Source organism: Schistocerca nitens, chromosome 3, assembly GCF_023898315.1.
Source record: "Schistocerca nitens isolate TAMUIC-IGC-003100 chromosome 3, iqSchNite1.1, whole genome shotgun sequence".
Classification (NCBI taxonomy): Eukaryota; Metazoa; Arthropoda; class Insecta; order Orthoptera; family Acrididae; genus Schistocerca; species Schistocerca nitens.
In genome coordinates this window covers 433,636,814-433,646,769 of record NC_064616.1, presented here as the reverse complement: position 1 = coordinate 433,646,769, position 9,956 = coordinate 433,636,814, and the positions used below count along the sequence as shown (strand labels likewise).

At 43.9% G+C, this 9,956-nt stretch overlaps 1 non-coding gene across 1 annotated transcript; it reads right to left on the bottom strand.

Annotated features, from left to right (window-relative positions):
• Window positions 1-3,648: 3,648 nt before the first annotated feature.
• Trnaa-cgc (transfer RNA alanine (anticodon CGC)) lies at window positions 3,649-3,721 on the bottom strand. The gene has a single exon. It is a non-coding gene; the product is annotated as a tRNA-Ala (tRNA).
• Between the last annotated feature and the right edge of the window lie 6,235 nt (window positions 3,722-9,956).

Below are 9,956 nucleotides of genomic sequence, written 5' to 3'. Positions count from 1 at the left end.
AGGAAATACATCTGTGCTAAGAAAATGCTAAGATATGCACGCCAGCACATGGCAGTCTCGAAGTCTACTCTTCATGTAAGTAACAATACACCCTTGAATCAAATAATACATGCCTACTGGAGGTTATCTACAACGGAAAATTCGAACAACAATAACTTATCTCATATCCGTTTCACAAGTAACATATTTATATGTATTTAGCGTGTGATATGTCTTTCAATCCTACAGAGTTCCGGATTGGACAAACCCATGATAGGTTGAAAAGTGTTGTTTTCAGAGCAACGTTTGTGTCTGTACATAGCACCCGAAATATATGTAAGAGCATCTCAATTTGCATATAAAAATGGCAGCCAAGTATACTTTACAAATGAGCAGTATATTGTATGGTACTAAAATATAAACATACCCACCTACTGTTGGAAGAGCAGTTGAACGGAATGGGCAGTGTCGTGAAAGGAGGATATAAGATGAACATCAACAAAAGCAAAACGAGGATAATGGAATGTAGTCGAATTAAGTCGGGTGATGCTGAGGGTACTAGATTAGGAAATGAGACACTTAAAGTAGTAAAGGAGTTTTGCTAATTGGGGAGCAAAATAACTGATGATGGTCGAAGTAGAGAGGGTATAAAATGTAGACTGGCAATGGCAAGGAAAGCGTTTCTGAAGAAGTGAAATTTGTTAACATCGAGTATAGATTTAAGTGTCAGGAAGTCGTTTCTGAAAGTATTTGTAGGGAGTGTAGCCATGTATGGAAGTGAAACATGGACGATAAATAGTTTGGACAAGAAGAGAATAGAAGCTTTCGAAATGTGGTGCTACAGAAGAATGCTGAAGATAAGGTGGGTAGATCACATAACTAATGAGGAGGTATTGAATAGAATTGGGGAGAAGAGGAGTTTGTGGCACAACTTGACAAGAAGAAGGGCCCGGTTGGTAGGACATGTTCTGAGGCATCAAGGGATCACAAATTTAGCATTGGAGGGCAGCGTGGAGGGTAAAACTCGTAGAGGGAGACCAAGAGATGAATACATTAAGCAGATTCAGAAGGATGTAGGTTGCAGTAAGTACTGCGAGATGAAGAAGCTTGCACAGGAGAGATTAGCATGGAGAGCTGCATCAAACCAGTCTCAGGACTGAAGACCACAACAACAACACCTACTGTGAACTCTCAACCATTTTTTATACAAGGCAAAATGATACGGGTATTGAGAAAAAAGATATGTCCAATAATATTTTGTTTTCTTCTTGCTGCGAAGCGTAGGAGGGTAATTGATTTTGGTCTTACCAGTCGAGGCAATGGCTGTTAGATATGTGTAAAGTTAGCTGCTATTAAAAATTAGCATCAGAGAGTACCCTGGCCAGTCTAGATCTGTGACAGTCGGTGGGGAATGTGAGAGCTTCTCCAAACAGAGAATGAACAAAATGTGTAACTTTTCTTTCTATAAAAAAGAAAAGTCAGCACCGCAACAACACTTGGATGATTGACTTTGCAATATCACCCCTACGAACTTCATAAAGACTGACAGACAATGAACATAGTTGTTAGCTCCCTGGAATCGCATTCTGGAGCCATACATATTTAGGTTTTCCATGATTTCCCTAAATCACTCCATGCAAGTGCCATGTTGGTTCCTTTCAAAAGGGCAGAATCTATTTCTTTTCCATCCTTGACACATTCGGAGCTTGTGCTCCGCCTCCTAATGACTACTATGCAGACAGGACGTTAAACCCACCCTTCCTTCCTTACTTCCTTATTCAGACGATGTACTCACCTCTGTCTATGAGTCGCATCACAAGTCAGGCCCTCAACCGTGGCCGTGGCATGTGCCAGTGACATCCGATTCGTGCAGACTACTACTGTGAGCAACTATCTCTTCAGGGAGCTTTAGTGCTGTGCGCCAATGTGAAGAGAGAAATCACTGTATGTAAAACCACGTAATTTACTTTGACATAATCTGCACAGATCCACCCAAAATACTTGAAATAGTTGTTTTAAACCATGCACTGTGAGTGGCAGAGGCAATATCGATGTAATTCGTTAACAAAATCGATGCTGTACTTACATATGTGTCAGCTTCCGTCTTGTAGCACATACACACACACACACACACACACACACACACACACATATACACACAGGCATGCATACACATGCCCCCGCCCCTCCCCAAAATACACTCCTGGAAATGGAAAAAAGAACACATTGACACCGGTGTGTCAGACCCACCATACTTGCTCCGGACACTGCGAGAGGGCTGTACAAGCAATGATCACACGCACGGCACAGCGGACACACCAGGAACCGCGGTGTTGGCCGTCGAATGGCGCTAGCTGCGCAGCATTTGTGCACCGCCGCCGTCAGTGTCAGCCAGTTTGCCGTGGCATACGGAGCTCCATCGCAGTCTTTAACACTGGTAGCATGCCGCGACAGCGTGGCCGTGAACTGTATGTGCAGTTGACGGACTTTGAGCGAGGGCGTATAGTGGGCATGCGGGAGGCCGGGTGGACGTACCGCCGAATTGCTCAACACGTGGGGCGTGAGGTCTCCACAGTACATCGATGTTGTCGCCAGTGGTCGGCGGAAGGTGCACGTGCCCGTCGACCTGGGACCGGACCGCAGCGACGCACGGATGCACGCCAAGACCGTAGGATCCTACGCAGTGCCGTAGGGGACCGCACCGCCACTTCCCAGCAAATTAGGGACACTGTTGCTCCTGGGGTATCGGCGAGGACCATTCGCAACCGTCTCCATGAAGCTGGGCTACGGTCCCGCACACCGTTAGGCCGTCTTCCGCTCACGCCCCAACATCGTGCAGCCCGCCTCCAGTGGTGTCGCGACAGGCGTGAATGGAGGGACGAATGGAGACGTGTCGTCGTCAGCGATGAGAGTCGCTTCTTCCTTGGTGCCAATGATGGTCGTATGCGTGTTTGGCGCCGTGCAGGTGAGCGCCACAATCAGGACTGCATACGACCGAGGCACACAGGGCCAACACCCGGCATCATGGTGTGGGGAGCGATCTCCTACACTGGCCGTACACCACTGGTGATCGTCGAGGGGACACTGAATAGTGCACGGTACATCCAAACCGTCATCGAACCCATCGTTCTACCATTCCTAGACCGGCAAGGGAACTTGCTGTTCCAACAGGACAATGCACGTCCGCATGTATCCCGTGCCACCCAACGTGCTCTAGAAGGTGTAAGTCAACTACCCTGGCCAGCAAGATCTCCGGATCTGTCCCCCATTGAGCATGTTTGGGACTGGATGAAGCGTCGTCTCACGCGGTCTGCACGTCCAGCACGAACGCTGGTCCAACTGAGGCGCCAGGTGGAAATGGCATGGCAAGCCGTTCCACAGGACTACATCCAGCATCTCTACGATCGTCTCCATGGGAGAATAGCAGCCTGCATTGCTGCGAAAGGTGGATATACACTGTACTAGTGCCGACATTGTGCATGCTCTGTTGCCTGTGGTGGTGGTGGTGGTTAGTGTTTAACGTCCCGTCGACAACGAGGTCATTAGAGACGGAGCGCAAGCTCGGTTTAGGAAAGGATTGGGAAGGAAATCGGCCGTGCCCTTTCAAAGGAACCATCCCGGCATTTGCCTGAAACGATTTAGGGAAATCACGGAAAACCTAAATCAGGATGGCTGGAGACGGGATTGAACCGTCGTCCTCCCGAATGCGAGTCCAGTGCGCTAACCACTGCGCCACCTCGCTCGGTGTGCTCTGTTGCCTGTGTCTATGTGCCTGTGGTTCTGTCAGTGTGATCATGTGATGTATCTGACCCCAGGAATGTGTCAATAAAGTTTCCCCTTCCTGGGACAATGAATTCACGGTGTTCTTATTTCAATTTCCAGGAGTGTATATAGCTAATTTTTATCTGTAGTGCAACAGAAAAACAATGCTTTCTTTCCTTTTACAGATATAGGAGTAAGCCAGCTGCACAGGAATCCGTAAGTAACAAAGTTCATTTTCAGTATAAAGGCTTCCTCTTTGCTTAATTTATACAATGCTAACACTATTACAGCAACTGGAAAACTACAATCACGCAATTATATAGCAATAATCAACCTATATGTGAGTTTTAGCCGTCTGCATTCCGAAAAGTGTCGATGCATACATCACATAACAATATTACCCACATGGAACAACAACAGATGTAGAGATTTGGCGTGATTTATACGTATGTGCTCCCTGCAGAAACCTGGAAGTAGTTTTCTGAAGGGGAGGTGGATGTGCCTATTAAATACGTCTCCATATCCCAAGTTAGCCCAGTCCAATATCTTTATAATGGAGGTCTAGTAACGGTAAATATTAATACATGAAGGATATCAGTGGAAATATTCCAGGTTCCCTGTTTGAAGCTCAGAGGTTGTCTTATGATGTTTCCTCGTAAAGAGTTTACCACCAGTCAGCATTCTGTGATGTGTTGTGTGTAACACAGTCAATAGGCCATCAGTTCCTTCAATGTTACTCCCCTAGTTATTATAATTATGAGTCCTGCTGTGCCTCTGTCTCCATTCACATGGAGGAAATAGTGACCAATAGACATAAAAAAAATAAATAAAGAAAAGATTCCCACACGCACACCTTTTCTTGAGACTTGTAAGTTATGTTGTTGTGTCTGATAACAAACAGTTGTTATACAATATCTGTAGTGAGAACAGTGTTGTGTGTACATAGTTGTAAGTGCTTTATATCATACAGTGAAAGCATCATCTGCTAAGGTTTTTCTTGCAAAATAACCTTCTGCTTCGATCAGTAGATAGTTCTCATACCGAGGATACTTCTGATGATACATAGGTCATGTAGTTAGCATACTGCTAAAGAAATGGAAACCGATATCAGACATTTTTACTTCAGTTACACAGCTGCCCTATGTCAAGGAGAAGCCGGCACATGACCACGACTTGTGAGATATCAGAGATATACCATCGAGGCTAGAATCTTCCTACGTGGCAGCACCTGTTTGTGTGTGTGTGTGTGTGTGTGTGTGTATTTGGTAGCACCATTGTAAAACAAGTTCTGTAGCTAGGACACGATAAGTGAGAATGCATTATCTACTAGCTTGAACATGCTGTTTAATATTAGTGTTGTTGTTTTTTAATTTCAGAGGATCCTTCCGACCAAACCTCTTTGCTCATTTGATTAATTCAGTTGTGATCGTTTTTATATATTGTAGAATTGTTTTACATTTTCCATCACGATGGTAACTTAATGAGTGCCGTTGTGAAGTTCTCTAAATGCAGACTTGTGTTCTTAATGCAGTTGTGACCTACATGAATAAAATTATTTTTGTTTTCCCATCTAAACGCTCTCTTACTTAGTCGTCTGGCATGTCTACTACCAGCTTAAAAGTGACAACAAAAAGCCTTGTAGTAACTACACAGGGGTAGCACCCACAATACAATAGTGTAGCATCAATGTCTAGATGCCTGTAAGAAAATAGTTCCTCTCCTGTCAGACAACAGAAGATGTAGCCAGTGAACTTCCCAAGTTAAGAGATTTATTCCTACAGCAATATGCAGAATACAGCAACTCTTCTTCTTCTGATTTCGCACTGATTACAACGTGGGGTGCATTCAACAGATGGCATAGCCAACTATAGGATAACTAAAACCTTGTCACATAAATTACATAGCATTAAAACTATATATCAATGGAAAGCCTTGGATTCTTCCCTCTAGTCTCGATTTTCACATATTTTAGATGTATTATATTCCAGCAAGCCAATAATTTTTCTCGTGTCAGCTAATTAAAAACACTGACTCTACAATATTGAACTATACTCCTTAAGTGGGCAGTGTGGAGAATTGAGCTGCTAATAGCTCTTCTGTAGAACATACGAAAATGGTTCTGTTATTCTGTGATGTGTCACAGGCAACAAGCCATGAGAATTCCCCATAGGTACTCCCCCACATATTATACAGCCGACAAACTGCAGGAGCAGATTCCTGACCGGAAATGGACAAGAAAAGGACCTGTCAACTTGTATTTACAAATACATCATTGCCAAAATAGATGGCACCAATAGTAGAATAAAGTACGTTCTGGCACACATTTGATATCATATTTATATATGTAAATTAGTTAACTGATTAATGAATTCCCTTCCCCCTCCTCTCTGATGACATCATGGGTTATCCCCAGCCTGCATGTGTCCCTTTCCTCTACAACCCGTCTGGGAAATCCCTGCTCCTCCCCTCCCTTCCCATCCCCCTCACCCCAAACAGAAAAAATTGTGAGAAATTCAAATTTTCATGAGAATTCAATAAATGGCGGAAAATCCAATTTTTGATGGGAAATTGAAAAAAATGGTAGGAAATTAAGAAAATGGTGAGAATATCAAATTTTGCTCATTCACCCTGAGGTTAGGAGACAGACTGAACTAGTTCACAATACCTCTACCAGACGGCACTATTTGCCTCACTGACTCTTCTTCCCACTCCTATGACATCACCCACACCACACCAACATTGCCCTCTCCTCCTACAATCCCGAGGTAGTCTCAGTCGGCACTGAGCTGCCAGATGAGTTGGATATAGGTTTTTATTTTATTTTACATGCTATGTGCTCAGAGGAGGGGATGCTGGTTTCGGACAAGGAAGAGTTCAACAGCTGTATTAGTTGTGATCATGCAGCTGAGACCTGTGACGATAGCTCCCTGCATGATGCTTGAAAAGTGTCAATATTGGATGAGTGTAAGAATGAGAATACGTTTCATCTAATAATGAACATGCAGCAGATTGAACTGAACTTACACTTCGCAACTCATGCTAATAGATACTTGTACTGGATCTATGGACCTTTCATGAAAAGTCCAGTCAGCCTCCCAAAGCACAAGAGGTGCAACCTCTTCCCTGACAGTGTGGTCATCTTGTTCAGAATGTGTATAATTGAGGAGACGCTGGTGACAAGCAGGGAGGATTTTAGTGAGTATACTACATGTAAGCATGCAGCTGAGGATTGCATCCATAACTACCTACATGAGGATTTGAAAGAAGATAATGGGGGAGCCTAAGAAGAATACTTTTCAGCAAATAATGGTGATGCATTGTGAAAGGTTGAAGATGCATTTTGCAACCGATGCAGATGACTGCTTGTGCTGTAACTGTCTATGTTTTCTGAAATGCCCCATCAATATCTCCTTTTCAGTGAGCCAATCGAAACACAGCATCGTCACCTCCCCCACCTGAAAACAGACAGAGAGGCGATAGGAATGCAGGAGTACTACATCCAATCATGTGATCATGACAGCATGGTTGATATAAGGCGAGTGTGGCAGCCTGCCAGTCTCACTCATAGCAATGAAGCGTCAGCAGCAGCCGAGATCATCCACTGCACCTAGCAGAACAATAGGAAGAAGCAGCAGTGTAAGTACCTCAATATTATTTCCTGCATGTGATATAAGATTGGTTTCTTTTTTCCCCTGTTCTCTGTTGAGTAGAGTTCCTGGGGCAAAATTTCAGTGCTTCTCAAAAGGAATCTAACTTTTATTTCCGGCATGTAGTAGAATCTCCCTTTCTCTGCTGAGTAGATTTGCTGGGGGAAATATCCAGTGGTTCTCAATAGTAATACACCTCTCATTTCCAGCGTGTAGTACAATCTCCCATTCTTTGTTCACCAGCGGCAGCCACCAGTTTGTTAGGACATGCAGCAGCACCAGCACCAGTGGCAGACACCAGCTTATCGGAACCTGCTGCGACCAGAGTGTCCAGCTCACCAGCAGTGGCAGTCATCAGTTTGTGGGCGCCTGCAGCACTGTGGGTTCCTGTAGTGCACCTGGCCAGCATGCTGGAGAAGGACAAAGAGTTGCTGCTATCCATCCCACTCATCGATTTGTGTCACTAAGCCGCTCCTAGAATCTCTAGAAAAGTGTGCTGGTGGTCCTACTCCACACAGTGCTTGTTAGTACTGATCTCCTACATACGCACCATCCCAGAACATTCCAGTGTTACTGCCAGGATAGGTTGTAGATATCCTAGATGAGAAACTGACAATTTCACCCTGTGCTCTAATGGCATTCAGTTCAAATTACAATGTAACAGCCAGCACCTCAAAGCCCTTAAATATTGGTAAAGCAGCATCCATGGATAGTGAACAGCATGCTGTGCTAGAGACTGAAAATTCACTGAGAGGTGTTAAAGCGAAGTTTACAGAGTCAGAATGGGACGATCTGTATAATACAGAAACCTAATTCGATCAACAGATGACCACCCAGTGTGATCCATCCCGTTCTTCCCCAGAGATTTCCTGTGGCAGCCTGACGCTATCCATACCATCACTGCACAATGGCGCTGCACTCATGCTGATATAGGGTGGTCGGTCTATTTATTTACACCACTCTACCGTTACAAACTTGGATTGTGTTATCCATTGTATTGGGAGGCTGAACAAATGGTTACCTTATGCTCAAAGTACATATAAAGACATTGTGAACTATCTCCATATATATAGTGTGCATGCAGGCATTTTAGAACAATATATCAACATGATACCAAAAGAAGAAGCTACAGTAATACCCATCAATTTCAGGGAAAAAATTCTGGATTCTGTGCATACAAGAAACCTTTATTTGCTAAATCATGTACAGTTGTGAAGAAAGAACCAGCGGATTTTGGTGATGTGGCACAACCTATGAATGATTATTGAAGTGTGGATAAAATATACTATCATAAACCTTCTGCTTTTGTTACTTCATAACCTTCACATTATAATGTAGCCATTGTAGCTCAGTTGGTAATGTGCTGATTGCGCTATAGTGACTACATATATTATTACAAGTGTTTTTCGATAAAAACAATTGCACACAAAACCTGATGGAGTCGGTATCATGGCAGAGTGGTTGAAGCATCATGACTTGGTTATAAGAGACTGGTCCCGTGTGGAAGAAAACCAGAAGAAGAAGAAGAAGAAGAAGAAGAATGGGATACCCATACCGGATAATATATGAGCGACAATTGAAGGTCCATTCAACTGTGTTAAGACAAATGTTCTTCTGTCACTATTACGACACCTGGTTCAAGTCCACTTTGGGCATGTGCGTGTATTTCCATAAACATTGTTTCAACCCAAGTACCAGCTACACAAAGGACAATAAACAGTGTCAGCAGTGTAACATACACGACATTCAGTCAAAGGAGTCAAATGCAAACACCAAAAAAAGTAAAGCCAAAAACAGTGTTCGTATTTGACAATGTTGCTGTGGGAAACTAGGATCAAATTCTACGATATTTCGGTTTTGGTCGTCATATTGGTGTTGACGTATTTTATTTGAGTCAGATATATTCCAGAATCCCCAAATAGTTTGTGAGCTGTAATGCAAATCTCGTTATACCTCTGACAGAAGAAAGTTTGAATCTGAAACACATTTCTCAAGCCTATGTAGGAATCGACATAATACACTCCTGGAAATTGAAATAAGAACACCGTGAATTCATTGTCCCAGGAAGGGGAAACTTTATTGACACATTCCTGGGGTCAGATACATCATATGATCACACTGACAGAACCACAGGCACATAGACACAGGCAACAGAGCATGCACAATGTCGGCACTAGTACAGTGTATATCCACCTTTCGCAGCAATGCAGGCTGCTATTCTCCAATGGAGACGATCGTAGAGATGCTGGATGTAGTCCTGTGGAACGGCTTGCCATGCCATTTCCACCTGGCGCCTCAGTTGGACCAGCGTTCGTGCTGGACGTGCAGACCGCGTGAGACGACGCTTCATCCAGTCCCAAACATGCTCAATGGGGGACAGATCCGGAGATCTTGCTGGTCAGGGTAGTTGACTTACACCTTCTAGAGCACGTTGGGTGGCACGGGATACATGCGGACGTGCATTGTCCTGTTGGAACAGCAAGTTCCAAAAATGGTTCAAAATGGTTCAAATGGCTCTGAGCACTATGGGACTCAACTGCTGAGGTTATTAGTCCCCTAGAACTTAGA